This window comes from Netta rufina, assembly GCF_964035555.1.
Source record: "Netta rufina genome assembly, chromosome: 8".
NCBI classification, from domain to species: domain Eukaryota; kingdom Metazoa; phylum Chordata; class Aves; order Anseriformes; family Anatidae; genus Netta; species Netta rufina.
Window position 1 is genome coordinate 2,387,945 of NC_140131.1, and position 23,919 is coordinate 2,411,863.

General features: G+C 46.0%; 1 protein-coding gene across 1 annotated transcript in view; it reads right to left on the reverse strand.

The window, feature by feature from the left end:
- ROR1 (receptor tyrosine kinase like orphan receptor 1) overlaps positions 1-23,919 on the reverse strand; it is a 150,683-nt gene that overhangs the window by 83,325 nt on the left and 43,439 nt on the right. The window lies entirely within an intron of this gene.

Consider the following 23,919-nt stretch of genomic DNA (forward strand, 5'->3'; position numbering starts at 1 on the left):
CAAGACTGCGTGACCCCTCCTGAGCCAGCCAAGGCACTGTCTCCACATTCTGCTGGCTGTTAATCCATGCTATGCAGCTCCTAATTCACAGTCCCACTCGAATTCCTGCAGAACTTGGATATCCAGACAGCAGGGGGAAAAATACAGCACACTTTCACCTCCAGCTTGGCTCGGAAACCTCATCCATCCCTCCTCCACCAGAGGGAATTTCGCTAGGAACAGGCACGTCAGCTCCACAGCCTTCCTCCCATTTTCCTTCCCACCCTCTTCCTGCAGCACTCTCCTCCTTTCCAAGCATAAGACACTCGACCCCGTTGCTTCAAGCCCACAAATCTCCACGTGCTGCTGTGAAGGACTGGCTGCTCCATCAAACATCATGGCTGACCGTGCCCCCTCACAGCCACCCCGTACAGAATGGGAGCAAAGCACTCGACATCTCCAACAATGCCTTACTCATAAACCCGACCCCCTCGGGGTCTCTCTCCGAAAAACCTGAAGGTTCAATCAGGCACCCAGCAATGGTTTGTTTCTATCCTCACCCTGCCGCAGCCTCCAGAAACGCTGCACTTCATTACATTGTTTAAAAGGAGTGAGGTCCTCTTTGGCATGGCGGTTTCCACCCATGAAAACATGGTAATTGATCCGAGTGAAACAAAAGCACAGCGACCACTTAGCGTGTTTTATTGCTTTTACTACTGTGTGCACCTGCAGAAGTCCAGGAGCGCAGTCCCTCAAGGCCCAACCCGCAGATTTATATACTCTTAACACATCTTAAAAGTTACGGAAACGATGCATTTTTCTCTCAGAGGGATTGGATTTATAAAAATCCCAAGGACCGTTTCACTGTCATTCCTGCAAGAAACAGGGCACGAAATGTAGGTGGCCTGATTTGAAACAACAGGCTCTTTTTGGGTCTGCTGGTAGGAAATATAGACATGGTGTGGGGCTGTGTTAGCTGGATCCCAGGCAGGATGGGAACAGTGCCTGCAAGCAGAACAGCCACTGGGCCCTCTCCTGGGAACGACAGCTTGCTAAGATTCAGCTCATGAGCAAAACGGGTGCTGCAGGCAGACGCACACAGAGCTGCCTTCTTCTGGAAAGCATCTAATACAAATATTTCCAGCCTGCTCTTAAAATCCACGCTGTGTTTTGTAGATGCAAGCAATTAATCCGTTTTCATGCCCAAGATAAATGCACAGCATTGAGCAGCTGGCTGTGCAAACTTGCAGCAAACGCATTTCAGCTTGCCTGGACCCTTGAAAGTCACAGAGGGAACAGGAAAAGCTAGAAATGAGCTGTGGCCATAAGCAAATAAAAATCTGTGTCATTCTATTATTTTTTTTCCACTGTTTTCAGTATGAGCACTTACAATTGCAATTCTTCTGCAGCACCACGAGGATGCCTGAAACCTTGTTTAAATTACAGATCTGAGACTTGCTGAAGCAGAACACAAACACCAAAACAACTGCGCTTTCAGCTGTTTTTTAACCTTTCCTTCCAGTGACATGAAAACTTTTTCTCCCCAAAGACTTCATACAAGTGTCAGCTTCAGCCATTGCAGTTTTACAAGACTATAAAGTTAGCAGCCTCTAACATCCAATTAGCAGTTCCCTATATAAAGCAAAACCAGTCCCATGCTATTGTATTTGTAGCAACCTGAAGCTGACTGCATTTCTTCCTGTCCTTGCCTGAATACTCACTTGCAACTCCTTTTCCTTAGAAGACTGAAAAGGGAAGTGAGAAGGATTAACACTCCTAATAATTAGTAAAGACACGGAACTTCATAGATTTGCAATATTAAAAAATAAATAAATAAAATTAGATGTCCATAGGTGGATGGATTTGGTTCAGCTAGAAGCTATGTAGCTAAGGCAGTTGACTTTTACCTTGCTAAAAATCATGGCATTTTCTGACCATCTCAGACATATTTGCACTGCTTTTTGTCCTGTGGTCTCTTTCTCGTGGCTGTTTCGGGTCAGAGCCATACCTGAGGATCCTCGGCAAAGCCCTGGCTGCTGTCTAAGCCCATTCAGAGACAGTTCCCAACCTCACAGGTTTGCAGTTCAGCAGACAAAATGACAACAACAGGGACAAAATTCTGCCATCAGTTTTGCAGACACGTGAGAGACAGAGGAAAACGAAGCATTCAGACCACACAACGCACGTCTTCACACGAGGGACGCATTTGTAGCTGCAGTCTAGTGCTTGACCCAAAATGCCATGCCCCCAGCAGCCACACACAGATCGCTTTTTCTCACCTGGAGCAGGGCACAGCCTGCAGGACCCTGTTACCTGCAGCCCATTCGGCTGGGAAGTGAGCACAGCCCTCAGCAAGGCCACATCTGGAGCACAGCTTTGCCTGCCCCACGCCTCCCCTAGGAGGGCGAGCAGCAAAGCAGAGGGCTCAGCAGGGTGCTAAGGTGCCAGGGCTGGGCAACTTGATGCTATTTTGAAGCTGGCCCTGTCTCAACACGAGGTGAGATGAGCAGACCACCAGCGACTCCATCCCAACTACATTTTTTCTTTTATGATTTCTAAATTCCAGGCATCGTATCGTTACGCTCGCACCGGATCAACAACAAAGCAGGTGTGAAAGGCAGGTTGAGAGCAACACGACCCCTCTGCTGTCGCTTCCCATTAATTCTCCAGCATTTACACGTAAGATTGCAGCTCGCTGGGTCACGGACCCTGCACGAAATGGCAAGTTCCTGCAGAAAGGTGCTGCTCGCAGCAACAGATTCTTGCTGCGTGTTCGTGCGAAAAAGTGTTACCCCCATCCCACGTGTCCCTCCCAGAAGTACAGCTTTCTTTGGACGAAAACATGTCCAAAAATACACGTTAGTGAGAAATGCTGCTCTGGCAGCAAGCAGGGAGGTGCAAAACCAGCTGGCCACAACTCCCTTGAGCAACCCAGCTGAGGCAGGGTGCAGCAATCCACCCGTCTCACCCCAAAATTCACTCTCCAGTCTGTGTGCCTCGGTCCGGCTGGCTGTCACACCACATCATGTCATCGGGGCCGTGACTTCGCATGACTGAAACAGCCCAGAGCAAGTGATGTAAGGCAGATTGCATCTGACACCCAGGGAAGACCTCGGTCCATGTGTTTGCCAGCCAGAGCCCTTTGTGTTTAATTACTGGAACACCAGATCAGCAAAATGCTGCGAGCAGGTTAGCAGCCACCATTCCCTGAATCAGCAGCCCGTGCAGGAAGGTTTTTTTTCCTTTCACTGTCTGCACGCTGGGATGTTGCACTACATCCAACCCCAAAACAGGAGGCCAAACCCCATTTCCGCAGAAGTTAAAGCTCTCAAGCCCTCATTTTTGTAAGATGCCTGTCACCAGAAAGATTTCTGCACATCCCAGGAGTGACAAAGAGCTTCTGGGAACATCTGCGTCAGTCTGATAAAAAGCTACAGCAAAATTCCCCTTGTTTCTGCCTTTAAGTGCACAAAACCCTCAAAGCTTGTTAACAAGGCTTCTTCTATAAAAGGACAGGCACTGCAGCAATGAGTTGTTTTGTAGATCACTCCAACCAGCGCAGCCTTTCCTCAGAATAAAAACCCGGTTGAAAGAAACGTATTATAATTTTTTGCATTCTTTGAAACACAGATTAAACATAAATCTAGAGCAAACACTGGAAACATTATCCTCAAGGAAACGATGACTGCACACACGGGCTAAAAAACATTAGAAGGAAAATCAACAGTAGTCAACCAGAAAAGAAAACACCACACTTCTCTCTCAACTCTCCAGTTCATTATTAAAGAATAAAAATAATCAAAAATAATCTCTCTGGCTGCATGAACAAATGTTAGAAAATGAGCAATGACAGAGAAATAATACATCATTATGTTATTTTCCATTTTCTAGTGGGATTTGTCCCTGCCGATGGCTGGGGGGGGTGAACTAAACAGTCTGTATGATCCCTCCCAACCCAACCCATGCTGTGATTCTATGATGACACCGTGCTCATTTTTAAAGCACTAAAGCAGTGTCTGTATATTAGATTAAACATAAGCATTATCTAAAGCAAGAGTAAGCAAAACTCTTAGATTAAAATATGTTTCTCTGCAATATTACTAAATTGGAGACACAATCCAAATATTACAGATTGCATGGATACAAATACGTTTTTTTTCTTTGTGACTGGAAACAAAGTCATTTAGGGTGCGTTCATGGAAGCAGAGGGAAAAAAAGGCAGTGTAGGGCCACCAAGCAGATCTCAAACACTTCTGTCACCCAAAAGGAGCTCTGCACCTCTCAGATGCAACCACACGGTGTCTGGGCAAGTTTAGCTGGTACGGGCACAAGAAAAGAGTTTTTTTCACAGACTAAAATTTTCAAAATGTACAAAAAGCAAAGCTGGGGAAGAGGGATTTTTGGGGGAGTCCAGCCAGCACTCTAAACAAACTTCAAAGAGTTTGAAAAAAGTTTGAAAAATCTCCCAAAACCCTATTTTGGATTATGTCAGTCAGTTGCCGTCTCCAGAGAGAGCTGCGTTACTTTTTCCCTTCTTATCCGTGGTAGACACATGCCCAAGTGGGTTTCAGCATGGCATATATAACATATATATACATATATATGACATATGTAACAGTTGCTTGCAACACAGCCTCCCCTCAGCGAGGTTTGCTATCTACAATTTGAACAAGAGCAGCATTATCACCATTTTACAGCTTAGGAGGGGAAAGTTGATTTACAGCCACCCATAAATCTGGGCTGGTCCAAAATAATCAACCCAGATTTCTTGGTTTGAAAACACTTCTTTTTTTTTTCTTTTTTTTTTTTTTTAAAGCAAAAACATGCGTTGATTTATGAGACGATTTTTTGCAGGTTCACGTTGACCTTAATGAATTGTTTATGTAAAAACAAAAGCTTCATACCAGCCTGAATCCTCTTTAGATGGCTTCAGGGAAACAGTAATTATTTAAATTGAAATGACCTTTCATTTCAAACTGGTGGTGAATGTAATTGAAAACTTAAAGCAGTCAAAACCAAAGAAGATGGTTGATTTCTGCTAATAAAATTCTTTGACTCTAAGTGAATCCTTTTCCAATGTTTTAACAATGATTTTTAAATGTTCATTTTCCATTTGTTCCACTCTAAATGCTCCGCTTTGCAAAAAATCTACCGTTTGCCAAATTCCCAGCCCTGTGCTTTGCTCAGAGAACAAAACTCACTGCTCTGAGCTGAGATCCAAAGCTCACACTCCAGAAGCGATTTGTTAGCGGAGCTGCCCCACGCTGCAGCACCCTGCCTAGCTCTGGCTGGGAAAGTGCAGAGGAACGAAGGTGAATGGAGAGAAGCAAGGCAGCAGGAGCGGGGAGGATGGAGAGGAGCCAGGTGAAGGTCCAGAGGTACGAAAAGAGCAAGTCTGAAGGCTGGAAAAGGCAGCTCTTCTCCATGGCTGCTGTGTGCAGCCAAACAAAAAGTGCTTGGAAAGCAGAAGGGAGTGGAGAGGAGCATTTCTGAGAGCCTGTGCTCGGGCTGATTGATCACAAAAACGTCAGCACCAGAGGAATACTCGAGTTTATCGGGTGGTTTTGTGTGCTGAGTGCCTTGGCCATGGTCACCAGATCTTGTCCTGGCAATTTCCCCTGGTGGTCACCACACTCCTCCATAAGGAACCCGACATTTTAAACCAAAATGAAACCTCTCCCATGCGGCTAATAAAGATATAACAATAAATTCTGTCCAGTCTCTTTTAAGAAAAGCGATGAAAGTGATACAGGCGAGTACCTGAGCATCGGCTCTGCCACAAACACAGCTGGAAGGCCCTCATTCATACCCAGCCAAAACACAGAAAAGTAATATGGTCACATGCATTCTGCTGGTACAACGGTGGTGCTCTCTAGGGTCATGGCCAAGAGCAGAGACGGGGGTTTCAGAGCCGGTATTGCTGCGATGGTCTGCAAGGCAGCCCTGGAAAGGTGAGCCCAAATCTGCTAAAGGCGTCGCGGGGATTTCCAACCCCATACCTGCACTTCGGGGCTCGTGAAAGGATCAGGTTTTCTTTCTATTTAGTCTGTGCAGGGAGCTGACATAAACCAGACCTGACAACCTTTTAGTACGGACGGGACTTCAACTCAATTTACAGAAGGGCAGCTGCAGACTGCACAAAGAGCCCGTCCTATACACTTGGGATGCCGCAATTCCTATACGCCTACACACCAGCCTATTTACCTGTGTTTCCTAAAGTGAGCACAGGGAATTCCAGACTTTATTTATCTTTTAAATGTGAGAGCGTACAATTGATCTTCTGCACTGGACGGGATCTTTTGAAGGAACATCGGAGGTTTTTGCAAATTGCTCAACTTCTAGGGCTCGGCAGCGGCTAAACTTGCACACTTCTTAATATTTATTTGCACCACAGACAATGAAGTGCCTTCTTATTTGTGGAAGCCCATTACAAATAAACAGTCTGGGATAACTCGGCTTTTCAAACCTTCTTGCACATTCGGTTTATTGTTGTCCTTTCCCTTGCTCTTATCCAAACAGCCCTGACAGCTTGTTTATTGAGAGGTCTGCAGAGGTCTACCTATGCAAAGTGTGCTGTTGACAGAATCACAGAGAATCTCACACTACAGCCTGAATTAAAAATAATAATAAAAAAACTTAGATCACAAGAGCAAAGTGCTTAATTTGTGGCCAACACTGTGCAGCTTTCTCTAGTGGATCAGTGCCAATTAGTTGGAATTTTCACCTGAAATATGGCATCTTTCCATTTGATGTTGTATCACCACAAATATCAGGCAATAAAAAAAAACTCGGCTGGTGAGATTTTTAAGTAGAGGTAGAACTCATGATTACTTCTACTGAATTCCATTAAAGCAGAAAGAAAAAATGTTCGTATGTTCAGCAAAGTTATTCAATTAAGTTGTATGCATGTTTATATGTAAGCCTGTGCATATTTGCACAGCCAAGGACACAGATTGTTCTCTAGACAGATAAACTTTTTTACTTTCTTTAATTTGATTCTTGGAGAATGTTTAGTCTTGAGCCAGAAAGGTGCACGTTTATCCATGCTTCACTAAAAGCATACGTTGCAGCCATTTAGCTTTCTCAAGCACTACTCCATTAACGTCCTCATCATTTACCCAGCACCATCTCGGGGAAGATGAAAGGTAGCTTAGTTTCCAGACCTTCTCGGAAAGGTAGTCTGTTCAGTGCCACGTGGTTTTGGGAGCTCTTAATGAAGACGCTGAATTAAGTCAAGCCCAAGCTGGCTTCAGATGTACCATCAGTCACACGAAGGAGCTCGGGCTGATGAGCTGCTCTGGGCTAGGTTCAACAGATCCCTTCCCAAACACGATCGTGCCACCTGTAACTCAGCAGTTACCACTCAGGGACAGCTCGCTTGGCCACCTGCCTTGAACAACACCCTTAAATCCACTTGTAAACACAGGGGGAAGTTCTCGCCTTGCTGATGTTCCTCGCTAAGATCACGGCTTTGTCTACAGAGCTCACACGGATGATACTGTTATTAAAAGCAATAATCACAAAAAGCTTTTTTTTTTAAAGACAATTTAGAGGCTTTTAGGAACCATGTATAAAATGAAGCCTCTTCAGTGAGGTCATAAATGGCTTTATAGCTAAAGTACTCTGATAGCAAGCACATGCTGCGATGCTGAAATTTTGTGCTGAACTCACATTAAAATACAGTGTTAGGGAATTGCTGCACGACCCCAAGAAAATCAGAAAGAATTTTTACTCAGGACTAAAACTGTATCATAGATTTCTGCAAAAAAACATGCTTTACCTTTGCTTCAGGCCTACTTACAAACCTATTGCTACTCACAAGGATGCACAACTACAGCTGAGGACACAGCCTGATGATAAGAGAGTTGAGGGGGTGATCCTAGAGCTGAAACTGATTTCTGTAGTTCTGTCAATGATGCACAGGAACTATGAAGAAATTTAGTTTTCTTTTTCAGGGCTCTGGTAGTTTTGTAGAGCTCAAAGAAGTCCACTCATTCATGTATATTTTATTTGCAGGTTATTATTAAGCAAACAACTACAAATCTGCTCGTGGAGCAGGCTGACAGAGAAGAACAGGCTTTTTACAAACAGTTTGAGAGTTAGACAAAGACTTGTACGTTGTCTCACTTGGGTAGAGGGGAAAAGGATTTCCCACCCGATGCAGATCTGGGGTTCGAAGAAGCTTTGCTGCAACTGCTGCACACAGAAATTGGCATAAAGGGGAAAAAAAACAACAACAAAAAAGGTGAGAGGCAGCTGAGGAGGCTCTTAAGAGACAGAAGGAAAGACAGACAACCTTTTCCTGGGCTGCTCCCTCTTACGTCCATCCAGTGAACCGTGGCTCCTCCGAGTCAGCTCCGTCCCAGGCTGCTCTCCAGGAACAGCGCTCGCACACAGCGACGTCCCAGGCCGTAGCTCAGGGCCAACAGAAAAACCTCCCCCTGGCCCAGCTGCGTCAGGAGATCTTTGCTAACAGGCAGTATTTACACAATAGACTTTAAAAGCTCTGAAGTGGAAACCTGGATTTGGGGACTTGCATAAAGGCAATTGTTGACCTCAAGGTTTCACAGCGCTGGAGCAGTTACAAACTATTGTGCCAACGAGTATTTAGGGAGTCTTAAATCCAGAGACTATTTAGTTGTTGTGCATGCACGCAGTTCCCAAGAGTCCTGAATCTTGACTAAATGTTTGCTGAAAAGCAGGAATGCTCTGTGACTCCCAAAAAAAGACGAGGGTAACTTAAGTCTCGTATTGTTTTCTCTATCCAAATTATCCAAAAGGCACTAGTCCATAAAGTGAGCTAACCGCCTGGAAAACTTCACACTTATTAAAAACAAACCCATTTTTATATTATTTAGAAAACTTTTTTTTTTTTAAGACAATCCCTCATAAAAACAGACAAGAGTTTCTGCTTTTGCCTCACATGTAACCCAAGAATCCCTGAAAATGGAATTTGAAATGAAAAAGCTGAAAAGAAATTAGCAGAAAACCAAAGTGCAAAAAGAAACCCGAGTATTAAGCAGAAAGACACCATCCTACCCACTCCCTGCACCGCAGAAAGGATAAAAAAAGTCTAGATGGATCTGAAAATGTAAATGAAAACTTCATGCAGAGCTAACCAAATAATCACACTGTTTTACCATGCTTAAAGAATAATGGGTAATGTGTCCTCTTTCAGCACAGCACCTGACAGAGCACCTAACGGGCAATCCTGGGGACCACTGCTACCCCTTCCCATTTCCATCTTTCTTTTTTTGGATCACAACCTGTAAATCTGCAAGTGTTTAGAAGTCCAAGACAGATCCCCACGAACTGGGTGCTGGGGTAGCTCCATGACATCTAATTGGTATATAAAAAGCTACATTCATCATTCACTTCTACGTTCAAGTTTGTCCCAAGCAATCTTACATATTTTTCCCATCTTCTTTTAAAATTTTCTTTTCACGAGACACCAAACACAGCAATATTTACTCTGTTGCTAATACAGGAAGAATTGTTATTTATCAGGTCAAAGGAGCTATTTGTACTATGTTTTTTGGCTGAAGTACATCAAGTTTAATTGCTGAAATAGCCCTAGACTTTGATAAAAAGGAAAAATAACATTCTGTATTGCTGGAGGAATTTCAGAGCATATAAGAGGCTGTAAAATAACATGAGTGGCTCAATTTGAGAAATGTCTTTCAAAAACGTAGCCCCTGGTGTCGGCTCTAAGCCCTGCCATCCACCAGCTCGCGCCACCTCTTTGCAGCACCAAGACAGTGCTGGGAGGTGCAGGGGCAGGCAGGGGATGGGGATGGGGATGGGGATGAGTTTCACATTCCCAACCAGAAGTTGTACCTAGGGTTTTGCATTGTGTGACAAACAGAGAATATTCTCCATCCGAGCACTGCTGGAGAACAGAGTAGGGTTACCTCAAGTTCGATGGTCAGGCCAACCACCAGGCAGAGAGATCAGCATTTTCTGAGGTCCGTAAAATGCCCCTGCAAAAAACTATCAGATCCACCCATCCGAGGAGTCAGAAGCTTTTGGGAAGCTCTCAGTAACGTTACAACTGGTTTGCTAAACCCCAGCATTTCCTTATCCGAGGTGCACCAAGGAACATTGACGTATTTTCCTAAGGACACTACACAGCTCCTTAAATGCCAGCAGCTGGCAGAATGGAGAGTAACCACTAAGGGGACTCTGTGAATAAAGGCTGGGCAGTGTCTGTCCAAGGAGGCGAGGCCCTGATTGCACACCCCAGGCACTTTCACTCGCGTTCACTTCAACAGCCTGAAAGCATCCAGCCCCATGGGATGGCCGCTGCTTTGCAGCCCTGAGACATACCAAATAAATAAATAACCACGACCTACATCTGGAATAAATATCAATCATCGAGTTTAAAAAAATGCAAACTATTCAAGAAGTGCTTGTATCAACCTTAAATTCTCGCTTGGTAGCAGAGTAATACAGAGACTGAAGCAATGTAATAAAAACGTCTGGTCCCAGATATGGTACTTAAGGGTTAAGTGTGCAGCCTGCTGATTGCTTAACCTTACCTAAAACATATGGCTTTGCACTTAAGGGTAAACCCGTGGAAAGAAACCGAGTGCCCAGAGTGTGTGTGAAATTCTTTGAAAGGTCACTCTAAGGCAAAACCTATCTAAACACTTCGCTTGCACACATTTGTTTCGGGAGACCTCACTGCTCCCAGCCCGCGAGGACGGCTGAGCGCCCTACACCCCTATGAAAATAAGAAAGAAAGCCTGTTTAATGAATTAAGCAAGAGGTTCATCCATGAACAAAGGAATAATAACCAGTTTACAAGCCAAACTAGCCAAATAGCCTGTTTTACTGTTCCTTGCCTTGCCCAATACTGGATGGACGCTTGCGACTTCCAGCATCCTGCCATCTTTTCATTAAACACTAACGAGCTGCAAACTGAAAACTTCTGATCACTCTCCCTTAAATAAAACCCAAAGGGGCTGACCAAAAAGCACCGAGAAACTCCTGCAGGACCCGGCCCCAGCAGCACGGTGCGCTCTGCAGGAGCAACCCCGGGGAATTGCGCTGTGGGAGGCAGGGGCGATGCCAGGATCAAGTCCTTGCCTTTGGCCACCTCCTGCCCTGTTCTCACCATTCTGGGCCCTTGCACAATTTACAGACATCAAACCAACACACACTATGCACTACTGTATGTCTTTCTAGCAGCTCTTGTTTACTCGGTGCGTTTCCTTAAGCAAAATAGTAACAGAGAAGATTTGGGGGTTTTGGTGTCCTAAAAGCAGCCATTCCAGTGCCACACATAGCTAGATTCCTGACTTTGTGCTTTTCACCTTTCCGTGTATTTCACACGGTCTATAAAATCTGCACTGGGACCTCTGCAAGTTTAACAACCAGCAGCTTGTGGATTCAGTACAGCACTTGAGCAGATGCTTGAATTCTTTGCTATACTGGAGCAAGGGGCGATATCCAAAAAGCACACAACCTTATCGCAGCAGTAATAAGTCAATATGAGAAGCACGGTCGGACTGTTCAATATTCTACAGCACACATTTCCTCCAAGAAAAACCCAAGCGAATTCATTCTGTCAGCAGCATTCTGATTAAATCTCTTAAAAACGGGTAAGGAAGAGCAGGAAGGAACAGGAACATCAAAATCTGCTCTTAGAATGAAGCTAGCCATAAAAATGGAGTTAGAAACCTTTAGGGAAAAAGCCTGTATAAAGGTACTAGACCAGTATGAGAGCATTTTTAAATGTCCCTTGACTTGTAGAAGTTGCAGAGTGTTTCACAAACAGCACTGTCAATTCCCTCCAGCACATTTCTGTACAAACCCAAGAAACCAGCCTGCTGGCCCAGAGGACACCTTGCAAGCCTGCAGACCTGCACTCGAAGCAGCCCAGCTGCTTTGCTGAACACTCACCTGCCTGCTGAGCAAACATTTGTCTGCTTGGGCAATCCAGAAAGCAGACCTTCTGCTTTCCTGTGGAAGTTGGTGCCAGCGCAGGGAACTTTTCCACGACACTCACAACTGGGTACAGACCATGAGCTGCTGAGCCAGGCGGTGCTCTCATGCTCATCCACCTCCCGTGGTGCTTAAAGAGGAAAGGATGGCTTAGATTCACTGTTAAAATTAAGGGTCATGTTGTTATCCAGTCCCAGAAAAATGTTCCCTGGCAATACTGTGGCCACGTTAAACATTTTGCTAACATAAGCCTGGTTGGGGCTTCACATCTGCAGTTACCACTACATGTTTGTAAGGCAAAAGTAGGGTTTTGAGAGATAAATAGTAAGAGAAGATAATACGCACTAAACATCTTTGTAGAAAAAAAAAAAAAAGAAAGATAAATTTAAAATACCAAACTGGTAACAGAGCTGAAAGGTTAAAGTTAAAAATATCTGTAACTGGTTAGTATTTCTAACTTATAAGTACTTTCATTAATAGTTAGCATCGCAGGTGCCAAAGTATAACTTCTCCATGCATCCTACAGAGAATTAGGGGAAGAGCTCCAGTTAGCTGAAGGCAAACATCTGACTCTGAACTACAACTTCTGAAATAAATAACAAGCCACTAGGACCTCACTGTGGAAACACGACCTAAAAAACTTCTTTTTTTTGTAATGAATTTCTCAGCAGAGTGTAGTTTCAGCTGCTTACCTCTGATGACTCAAAATGGGACTTGCGAAGGGTAAGGCGAGTACAATGCTGTAGGAGTTTGCTCCTTAGGTAATATAAGATTACATACATGTAAGTAAGAAATAACAGAAGTTCTGTTTTTGTAGAAAGTGAGAAAAGGGCAATCATATTTGTATAATGTTTAATCCATATTCTTGCCTTTTGTGACTACCTTTAATAGCATGCCAATTACAAGTGCTAGATTTTACAGCATGGTAAAGTAACATGGGTGGCAAGGGAAGCGAGACAGAAGCAACATTATCACTGAGATTAGGAGTTTGTTGGCAATGCTATAAAACAAAGCATGATGCAAAAGTCACCGGATTGCCACATCACTGGCAACTCAGCACGTACCCACAACCACCATCAGTGCCGTTCCAGTTCCACGTAAGCACAAATAGCTACTGGTTCACTGGGAAATGCGTTGTCTCACCCAGGAGGATCCCCTTTCCTCCCCACTCATGAACGTGACAATTTGGGACTTAAGTGGGGATGCTGCCTTATGCAGGCATCCGAATAACATAAACTCTGTATGTAGTAAATAATTGTGTGTAAATAAATCAGTGTGCAACGTGTGCTTTCGAAACAAACTGAACTTAAAATGGCATTTCAGTCCAAGCCAGGTTTCGGAGCACAGCATTTGGGCACTGCATCAGCACACCACGCTTAGCGACGCTAAGTTCAGCCTTCCCACATTCCTCTCGGCTGCCCCCCACACTAGATGATGTGGTGACAGACATGAAGGGATGAAATCACAGCGCTATCTTTTTTAAATTGCCAGAAAAGTGATTTCTCGCCATATGGGATCCGTAACAAGGCTGAAGCCTCTTACATTGCTCTTTCCTTCCCTTGGCATGACACAGTCCCCCACACGAAATTCACCCCTCAGCAGTTTCACCACGGTGCTAATCCAAATGGGTTTTATCTACCCCGACATGTAAATTAAAACTTAAGTTAGGAACACCACGTATCTAGATGATGGAAAAAATAGACTTATACATAAGCTTGTCTAATGTTAGTACTGGCAAAGCCTGACACAGAAATCATGTCTGGAAACCTTATCTGGGAATTACTGCCCCAGCAGCACAATGCTGTGTGTGCTCCATCGCTCCCAGCCCAAGTTGAGCTGAATTCACATTTTCTAAGTTAGGCACAGCTATCAAGCACCACTTCGTTAAGCACCACGACTTACTGCAAACCCTGTAGACTCCTCATTTCTCGCATTCTGTTAGATTGAAACCCGTCTTTGAAGAACCTGCTATTTAACATCCTAAAATCTCCCTGTTATCACTTTCATCACAGGTGAGTTTACCAAAGTTCAGTTCTCCAAAGAATGAGTAATATTAGAAAACTAGAAAAAAAGAAAAAAAAAAAAAAGAAAGACGGGTTACGGTTAAGCCGTAATGAAAATGCTGTCTACATCAACATTAGCTGGCAAGCTAAATTTTTGAAGTCAGTAGTACTTCCATCACACATAAATTTATATTCTTAAGTGATCTGTTGAATTGGACTGTTTGTGTACTTCTCCACTTGAAGTTAGTCAATCACTAGGAACTAGTTTTGAAGACGACCTATTGGGTTACAGGTCATATATTTTTCCAAAGCGAAATTGTCTGAATTTTGCTAGTCATAAGAGAAGTGCAAAGATTTTTTGTACTTAACCCTCAGTTCCTCTCCTTCACTTTTCCTGGGATACACAGACCAGACCTCTCTTAATGCAGAGCCACTATTTATTATTGTGAAACACACACACACTCAGGCATTCCCTAATTGTGAAGGACAAATGCACCAGTGATTAAGTCTACGGGGAGGGAAAATGAGGAGTCGTTTGAGGTTTTCTTAATGTATGTGTTCAGTTAGTCATCTTTTCCTGCTACTTATTTTTCATGGCAGGTTCTGAGTTTTCACCTGGGGTTCATCAAAGCCGTGCTCAGTTTGGTGTGTACGAAGCGAGCACGAAGATGATGAGGTTATTCTGCTAACGGCACAGGCTGCGGAGGTGGCTCGCGGGGTGGTCTGCTTCGGTCCAACAAATCTCTCACAGGAGTAACGCCAGCGCTGGAGCTACCCCGAGCTCACTCCTCCCTCACCATGGATCTGATCAAAAAGGCTGCAGGGGACAGGACTGGGTGAATTTCTCACCAGGTCAAGGCTGAGGGACGCTGGCTCAGGCAGCACCTGAAGGAAGCCTGTGCTGCAGCTTTCTCTTATTCACACTCATTCTCTGGTAAACAGAAGACTTCAGTCTCTGCGGCTGTCAATCTAGCGCCTTTAACGAGCAAGAAGTTCATTTTATTAAAGGAGGAAAAACGTAGATTTCCATCACTCCTTATAAAAGGGCTAGAAAATGTCAAACATGTAGGTAAAAGTCATATTTCAAAACGGCTCCAGCCTAAACTCCCTTTCCCCTCGCACCTGCACGGTGCTGAACATGTGCTGTATGTCTCTGTGCTGGCTCAGTGCTCAACATTTGAACTGGACCCTCTCCAGCTTTTGAATAAATATCTCTTTGGGGGGAGAGGGAATTACATTCCTTAGTCAAAATACAGTTTTTCTTCTCTTAAATTTTGAAAGAAAAAAAAAAAAAAAAACGTACTTGTGAAATGTTAGGAACCAGTCAGGAGAAGAACTGGAATCCTTTTCTATCTCCGGCCTCGGCCTGCTGAGGCAGGGCACACATTTGGGGAGTTACCTGAGGCACTACGTGGTACAGCAGCACTGAGGAGATCCAGTGGCCCGTTTGGGATCAAAACACCCAATTTGTCTCTCATAAGTTGCTGAATTACACACAAACTAAGCGCCTTGGAAGTCCTGCTCAACGGTGAGGGGCTGCCACCCCAATTAACATGGTAACAATTAAAAGGGCTTCCTTCCCTCCCAAGCAGGTGTTTCAGTCCTCATGGTTCATTGAGGAAGATCACACAGCATCTGTACTTTGTAGGGATGTACTCTCATCATTTCTGCTATGTATAAGAGAACAGATCAAGTAATCCTCAGGGTAATCTACAGAGATCTGCCTCCTACGACTGACTTGTGCTCGTGCTGTGTGATCCAGAGACCGACTGCAGGATTTTAACCCCAAAATGAGGAGGTGACCCCATGAACGCAAGATCCTTACAGCAATCAAACCCCAGCCCCACACAGCAGCGACGACAGGAGCTGAGAAAGAAGAGGAACATGCAGGGGAAGCTGAAGCCTAGCACAGCCTGGGGATATCAGCTGAGAGTTTCGTGTTCCCAAGGAAAGGCACCAAATGTACACCACAAACTTCCACCAGTCTGGAAAAGCTCAAGGTTGGTAAGGCCGCTGTGTGGGTTAATCCCACAGCTCAGTTTGTACATGTCCGAGGGCTGGTAGGAGTGGGTTTGGGGATAATAAGAACAACTTTAAATGTTCAAGAACTCCTTGGAATCCCCAGTTTAGGTGTGTGGTATAAACAAGCCACGGAATTAACATAGCCGAGAACAAAGAGACCTGTGAAAACGCATAATGAAGGAAGCCGAACAGAAAAGAAGAAAGGACCAGATGTCAGATTATACTTCAAGCAAAGTTACCAGTTTGTTTTCCCACTGATTTCAATATCTGAAATACACGCTTCTGCCAAGACAAACAGGTGATTAAAATATATTAAAAAAGCCAGCAAGCAAAGGGCTACATTTGTACTCGCTTTACATTTGTCAGCCATTCCAAAAGTTATAGCACATCCATAGCACAGCAATAATAATATTAATTTTACAAAGGCTGACTGTTTAATTGCAATTAACTGTGGCCTTACAAAAAGGGAAGAGGCGCTCTCTGGAGTATTCACAAGCCTCATTTATCCTGCAAGGACAGCGAGATGAACCTGGCATGAAATATTAAGATCACAATTGCTATTGGCAAGCCATCTGACGGGAAGCTGCTAGCTTGAAAGAGCACGGATTATACAAAGGAGCAAAGAGTAAAAACACGGCAGTGAATCAGCTCCACAAAATGCCCTTTCATTGAGCTGCGTCGGCACCGGGTGGGCCCTTGGCAGCCGGCGGTGGGCAGGAGGCGACGGCCACCGGGAACGCCGGGGTGCCAAGGGGTGCCGGCTGGGGGCACAGCATCCAGGGCATGCCAAGAGCATGCCAAGAGCTGCCGACAGGAGCACAGCACCACGGTGAGCTGCTGCCGTCCCCTTTTGTGGCAGGCACGCTGCGCTTCGCTTGAACTGAACGAGTGCCATCCGCCCGCTAATTAAGTTTCTTGCCCCAACCGCTCCTGCTGGGAAGCTCTTCCAGTGCCTCACAGCTTTTCCACTTTGAAAACATTAACTTCAATTTACCGACGGCCAGTTTAGGCAAATTTAATTTTGCATCAGCATTTATCTCTGCCTCCCTTTCTGGCATCTATGGGGGTAAATGCTTTATTCATACACAACGCCGCGGCAAGCGTTTGGTTTGACTGAACAACCCTATCTGAGCCTCACCAAGGAGCCCACCCATTTCAGCGATGGTCTTCAGAGGCAGAAACCGAAGTGGCACAGAGAATTCCTAACAAGATCTTTCCAGGACCTTTTACATCTACACTGAAGCCTCCTTAATGCTACTGTTACCTGATACACCTAGGCATTTCCATCTGCCTCCCCACACTGATGGTTCACCATCAATATTGGGTTGGTTGGTATCCTCCAGTCTCTCCTCTGCTTTATTTTTCCTTGTTCTCCACGTTCCAAAACAGAAAAATACTGAGGACAGAAACTTGCACATACAACTCCTATTTACCTTGGTCAATAAGCAAAGCAGAGGAAAAAGCTTCTCAGGAACTCCAAGCGCGAGATATAAAGTCTTCCAAAGGAACACAACTTGGGCTGGACCAACAATTTCAGTCAAGAACACCAACTTATTTGGTTGGCACATAAGTGATTTGGGGCTTGGTTATAAGAAAATTGAAGTCGGGACAGGTATGAGAAGGAACAGCACGAATGGAAGCGTGTTGCTGAAGGAGAAGGTGTGAGATGGCTGGGCTGGGGCACAACGGCAGCAGAGGAAGAAGAAAGCCAAAGTCATCATTTTGATGCTGGGAAAGGAAATTTGCAGCCCTGGGAAGACTGCCTGCCCAAGAAATCGTGGCACACACAATCGAAGTGCAAGCTTACCAGGGGTGCCCTAGCGCCTTGCCTTCCTCCTCCCCGCAGAGCTGGGAAGGGGCTGGTGGAGGAGCCAGCAAAGTCCAGGAGAGCATCGGCAGCCCCGCGGCGTGAGCGGTGCTGACGAGCTCTGTAAGCATGTGTTTGTGTTTTGCTAACAGCATAGCTCTTGTGCAATGTGTTTATGCAATAACTGCAAATAACGTAAGGAGGTCTTTGACTACGAGTTCCTAGCGGTTTGTAAAGCTGGTGGTTTGCCCGGGATCCTTGGGGTTTGGCTTTTTGGTTTGGGGGTTGAGTTTTTGTTTGCCTTTTTTTTTTTTTTTTTCCCCCCTCTCCCCGCTTCAGGTGCAATACACAATTTCTTAGCAGAACGACAACCAGTGCTTGCAATACACCTTCCAACTATTCTCTGAGGTCCAATCAACAGGTTTTATGACAATGACAATGCCACATGTCAACCTGAGGACAGGGCCAGGGCCTCAATTTCCAGTCCCAACACGCGGCAGTAAAGTTCATTGGTCTCAAATTTGTACGGACTTCTGTGAGCAGCAGATCTTCCCCATGCTGTACTTGCCTGAATTTACACTCTGCCATACGGAGGATGGATTGATCGGCCACTTGGGCATTTGATACAAGAGGCTAAACAGAGATCCTGAGTAAGAAACAGCAACAAAGGCTCGAAAGAAGAAAAACGGGTGATCAGATTGCTACAAAAGCAAAACTTGAAGCAGCGAAATTTCTGTTCAAAAAGGAGAAAGTCCTTGTATTTTAACAAAGCTGGTCAGAAATTCCTTAAGAGAGCGAGTTTCCACTGGGGAATGCCAAATCTGCACAATCAAAACATTACCTGGAGATGGTTCAATTCTGAAGCATTCGCTGCACAGCCCCGCCAGGGCTCTGATGGGACCCTCGCTGCTGACCCCAGCCCACCACCTAGGAGGGGTTTTGCCCTCCCAGCTCCCCGCCCTTTGGCGAGCTGCCGGCCGGCCCCCCCAGCACCACTCGCCCCGGGTCTGCTGGGAAGCTCTGGCTCCCCATCAGCAGCTGACACCGAGCCAGAGCCGGCAACCGTAGCTGAGCCAGACACGTTGGAGCCATGGCTCCCAAGACTTCCAGTTTCCTGGCTTGCCTTCAGCCCACCTGGCAGATTAAAGGGCAGCCCAGAGCTTGCAAACATTGCTCCCAGGACTGGGACTCGTACGGAGCCCCGGCTCGTGGGTCGGCGGCTCCATGCACCCCAGGCAGCGCGCCCAGAGCAAGGATTTCACAGCCCTACCTTCCAGCACAGCCCTGAACAAACCCCCAGCTCCAGTCCTCCTCGAGTGGTAATCATCTTGCCCCACACACCTCCAACTTTAATCCTTTAAAAACACAAACAGGTTAACAGAGGGGAACGGGAACAAACCCTTCCCAGTTTTGTAGGTTACAGAGGGTTTCTCCGCCGGCGTTTGTGGCCCTGTAGCTTTCACGGAGCTGCCTCCAGAACGTGATTAAGCCACTACCTGCTGCGCTGCTCCTGAGCTCACCTGCCAAACCCTACACGTGCCAACAAAGGTGCTGGAGATGTTTGGGCAGCACCATGCTGCTGGCCCCAGAGCGACATGGTCAGGGTGGAAAAAATCCAGGACAGAAAAGTGTGAACGTAATTTTACAGATTTCTAAAACTAGATTTGTACAAAATAAAGGAATTAGGAACATTTGTCCTTTGGAATAAAGCATAAGCTCAGAATGAGCCCTGAAGGTTAAGAAGTGCTTTAAAACGTCATCACACTGAGCCTCCCTGGCCATGTTTCTAAACCTCAAGGTCTCCTCTCTGGGCTGGATGCTTGTTCAGGAGGTTCAGTGCGGTCCCAGGAGCTCCAGCAACATTTTCAGTTTTTTCAGTTGTTAGCCAGAGCACCGCACACACCCCTGGAAGCTGCTGGATGCAGATGGGCTCCGAGATGTTTCCCCTCCAAACGAGATGGGTCCCTTGCAATGCTTGACTGCAGGTGTTCCTGGACCGCAGCAGGAGGAGGAAATACCACGCTGGTGAAAACACAAACCATGCTCGCCAGGATGGACCCAAATCCCCTCCATACCCCCCCATGCTCTTTTGGCCAAAGGAATGGGCAAACACAATCAGTCATTCATCTCTGGGTCCCAAATGGAACTTGACAGCCTCTAAAGCAGGGCAGGGAGAGCACAGGTGGAAGCATCCCACGGGGATGGGGTGAGTGCAAGGAACCGATAAAAGTCCCAAGCAAAAACAGTTCACATTTCCTATTCTCTATTTCATCTATGGAAAAAAAAGAATCACATGGGGATATTTTTAAGAAATCACCATATGAGCACTATATCTCAGGCTCCTGAGTTAGGACACTGCTTCTGATTCCTCGAAGCTCTTCCCACGCGCCCGTTCCCTCCCGCTGGGCGCTGGTGTGGGGTTTCACCCCGCTCCCTCTCTCCCCTCCCCTGCTTCACGTTTTGCATCCAGGCTGAGACACACCCTGAGCACTTCAGAGCAACACGCCCTGCTTCATATTAGAATAGACACACATAATAAAAAAGAAACGCCAGCTCACTTTCCAAATGCCTTCTCTCCGAGGTGTAAAAGCACGGAGGGCTGCTGCCAGCACCGTGGTGTCACCTTGGGGGGGGCCTCGGTGTTCTGAACCAACATAGGTGCCAGCAGCTGTAGGACCCTGGCATGGGGAGATGACGAGCCTAATTTTTGGAGCCTGGGGGCAAACAGAGTCTCATTTGGTGCTCCTGGCCCACCATCGCCTTCTGGAGCAGGAGGAAAAGCAGCTCGGGCAGCAGCTCCCCTCACCTCTCCGCTCTCCCAAGAAGTTAACAGCTGATGGATCCCAAACGCACCCGCGGTGTGCAGGAAAGCGTTAAATAATGGATCCTTTTACACGCAGAGTGCTTGTCTCAATGAAATCACATCGGCGGTTTTTTCTCCGAAATCAGGCCCACCAGTGCTTGCTTTCTTTGAGAGCCAAACAACATTCTTGAACACCAGTTCAATATCTCCAGAGGTGTAAATCACCACGCTCTATCTTATTAGAAACATTTGAAAGAGGGCAAGTGCTTTCAAAGCCATAAACTTCAGATTCCATACGTGCTCCCAAAGCTGCAGTGAATACGCATTCCTGAATCGAACTGGTTTTAATTTGCAGCCCCTTTAAAGCACAAACGCAGAAGTTTAAGGATTGAACCAGCCTAAGTATCAGTAAGAAGACGTTTTAAAAATTGTCCATTTGCAAAAGAACCGTGGGTTATTGATGCTCACAAGCCTGGCAGGGCGGGATAAACGAAGGCAACACTTCTCCCTGCCTGCTGCAAAGGGCTGAGCACCCCGAGACACAATGGGAACAGCCGAATGAAAACCACATGATGGTTAAAGAAGGAAAAAAAAAAAAAAAAAAACAAAAACCAGCCGCATCCTTTGTGAACACAAACAACTAAGTCATGACAAGATAAAAAAAAAAAAACATACCTGAAAGCCCGGGGGTGGGCGGGCACACGCCGCCGGTGCCAAAGCGTGCGGAGATCTCGCAGCAGCACGGCTTCTGGTAGCTGGCAGGGCTCCCTTTGCTCTCCAGCAAGGCTTTTAATTAAAGATCCTCCCGTTATCGCTCACCGCAATCGCTGTCCTGGCGATCAGATCGGAGCGAGCGCCGCAGCACATCTCCCTTAGGAAACCGTGGCGCCAGCGCTCGCGAGGCAGCTCCGCGAAGGGGGGGGGGGGTTCTCAAACGCGAGCTAAATAAATACACCCGCAGAAATCCCTGTTCAAAGGCGCCCATATGGAGCGGATAAAATGCACTTGCTGATGCAAGCGGACGTGTGCTTGCAAAGGCCTAATTAAAACTCCCGGCTCTCCACGAATATTCTCAGGGAAGGAGCACTGCTGAGAAACGCTGGGAACGGGGGGAGCGGGTGTGAAAGGCACGGCTGCTTGGAAAGGGTTTTCTCCCACGTTAAAACCCGAGCGGTGGAAATCTTCCCAGAAGAGTTTTCGGTCTTGCATTTGAATTTAAAATCAAAGCGATGTACTTCTGAGGAAAAGCGGTAAACAAAGCTCTGAAAGGTATCGTTTCCTACAAAACTTGGCTTTTCATTAAAAAAGAAGAGTGGTGTGGGTTTTTCGTTTGTTTATTTCCCCCCAAATGTGACTTTTCAACCCAGCTCAGTTGCAAGGCACCTGGAGTTTAGAGTATTTTCCCAGCAGCAAGCCATCTCCTCTGTGCTCCACATGCAGAGAAAGCACCTTTTGTCAGCAGCTGGAGAACGGCCCAATACCGAGTACTCAAATAAGTGTCATTTAGTCACTGAGAAGAAGCCTTCTTTCCCCCCAGCCCATTGCTAGGGGAAATGCTGTGTTACTGAAAGCCTATTAGTGACAATACGGGCTTACACAGAAACACAGGACACATCCAGAAGGCTTACTTCAAAGTCCTAAGTGTTCAAGAGATATTATTAACCTCAAGTGCTATTGCTTAGCAAATTGATTTCAACCCCTTTGGTTCCACACGGTGCAAACCATTCACCCAACGAGCAACCTGCCCCAACGCCAAAGCAGGACCCGACTTCACAGCCTTCAACAGGGACCACATCACCCACCTGCAACCCACGCTGCTCTGAGTCTGTGTCTACCCACCAGACACCTCGTTTTAAGATGCTGGATATATCAGATACAATGCAAGTTACGGGCATTGAATAACAAAATCCCCAAACTTCGCTCTTTGGTTGAGCTGGTGGCTAGCACAGGAAACAGCTAAGCAAAAACCATGGAAGTAGAAAGAAGTGGCTGGTGTTAACGCCGATTTGTGACCATGCCCTGCAAACGTAGATATTAAACACAAACTGTGATGATTTCCACTGCCCAGTGGGCAGCAGGAGGCAAGAACAAAGAGAAAAATGCCAAAGTGGGATTTCGAATCACCCCTGCCTAACAAGTCGGGACAAGGACAAAATATGCTGTGACCTGACACAGGCAGAAGCCTTCTGCTTCTCAGGGTGCACAGGGACTTAACCTCCTATTTTCCTCCATAATCCCCTAAATACTTTATGGTGAGACAATAAATTCTGTCGTTAGGATTTACTAAATCCTGATTACTTAAATTTGTGTACAAGACTGGCAATTTCAAATCATTACCAGTGGAATGGTGAAAAAAATACAGTGCTTAGATGGAGTTGGTATGAAAGAAAATGATTTCTTTTTCCCAGTAGAGGAAAAAATATGCATGTCACAGGTGTTCCTGTAATAACAGCACCTCAGGCTGTGATGGTTTTAGGTCAGAGAAGGTGACAGAGGTCAAATCAGGTCAGTACCTTGATGTGAGGCCTCCGAAAGAAAGCAAAAGGCTGCAGGAAACGCTGACAGCGATCCCCGGAGGTGACACGCAGCTCTCAGCTCTGCAGAGGTCCCTGACGGCAGGAGGCAGTGGAAAAAGCAAGTCGGGAGCAGTGTGAGTTACTGTGGTTTTGCATGTGCTGCTCACCAGGAGACAGGTCTTAACCACTTGTGGTTAGTGGAAAAAAAAAAAAAAAGAGAGAAGAGGGTTATTAACTGCAGTGAAACGGAGCGATTCATTCAAAAACAACCCAAACTCAAGAAAACAAGCAGCCAAGCAGAACAAACACAAACACAAAACCCAAGAGACCCTCGGGAAAAACAGCTATGAGAAAACAGCCCGAACGAGGAAAACCACTTCAGGAAACGGACGCACACACAAGCTGGTGAGCGCCAGGGTATTGCCCTCCCCTGCTTCTACCAGCGCTCCCCCCCCCAAAAAAAATGAGCTCCCATCCACCTCACCTCTGCGGGCTGAGCTCCAAACACCGCGAGGAGCTGGGATCAAAGGGCTTGTTAGCTGCTCCGCAGCCCTCCTCACAACAAAGGAAGTTCCCACCGCGCTTTCCATCTCTATTTTTCCATCAAAATTAGGAGAAAGCTATCTCAGGGCAGCAATAAAATCCGCCTACAGAACCGTGTCCCTCAAATTCCTTTTTGCTGCTCTTTTTGCCTCCCCATCCTTCCACCCCGCGTAGTTTATCTGTCTGAGTCAGGGGACAGATCCCAAACCTGTGGATTAGCAGAGGTATGCAAGGCAATGGTACACGGGAGTGGAGACTCATTTTTACCTTTGAAGCAAGTCACTAGAAGCTGCCAGCTTG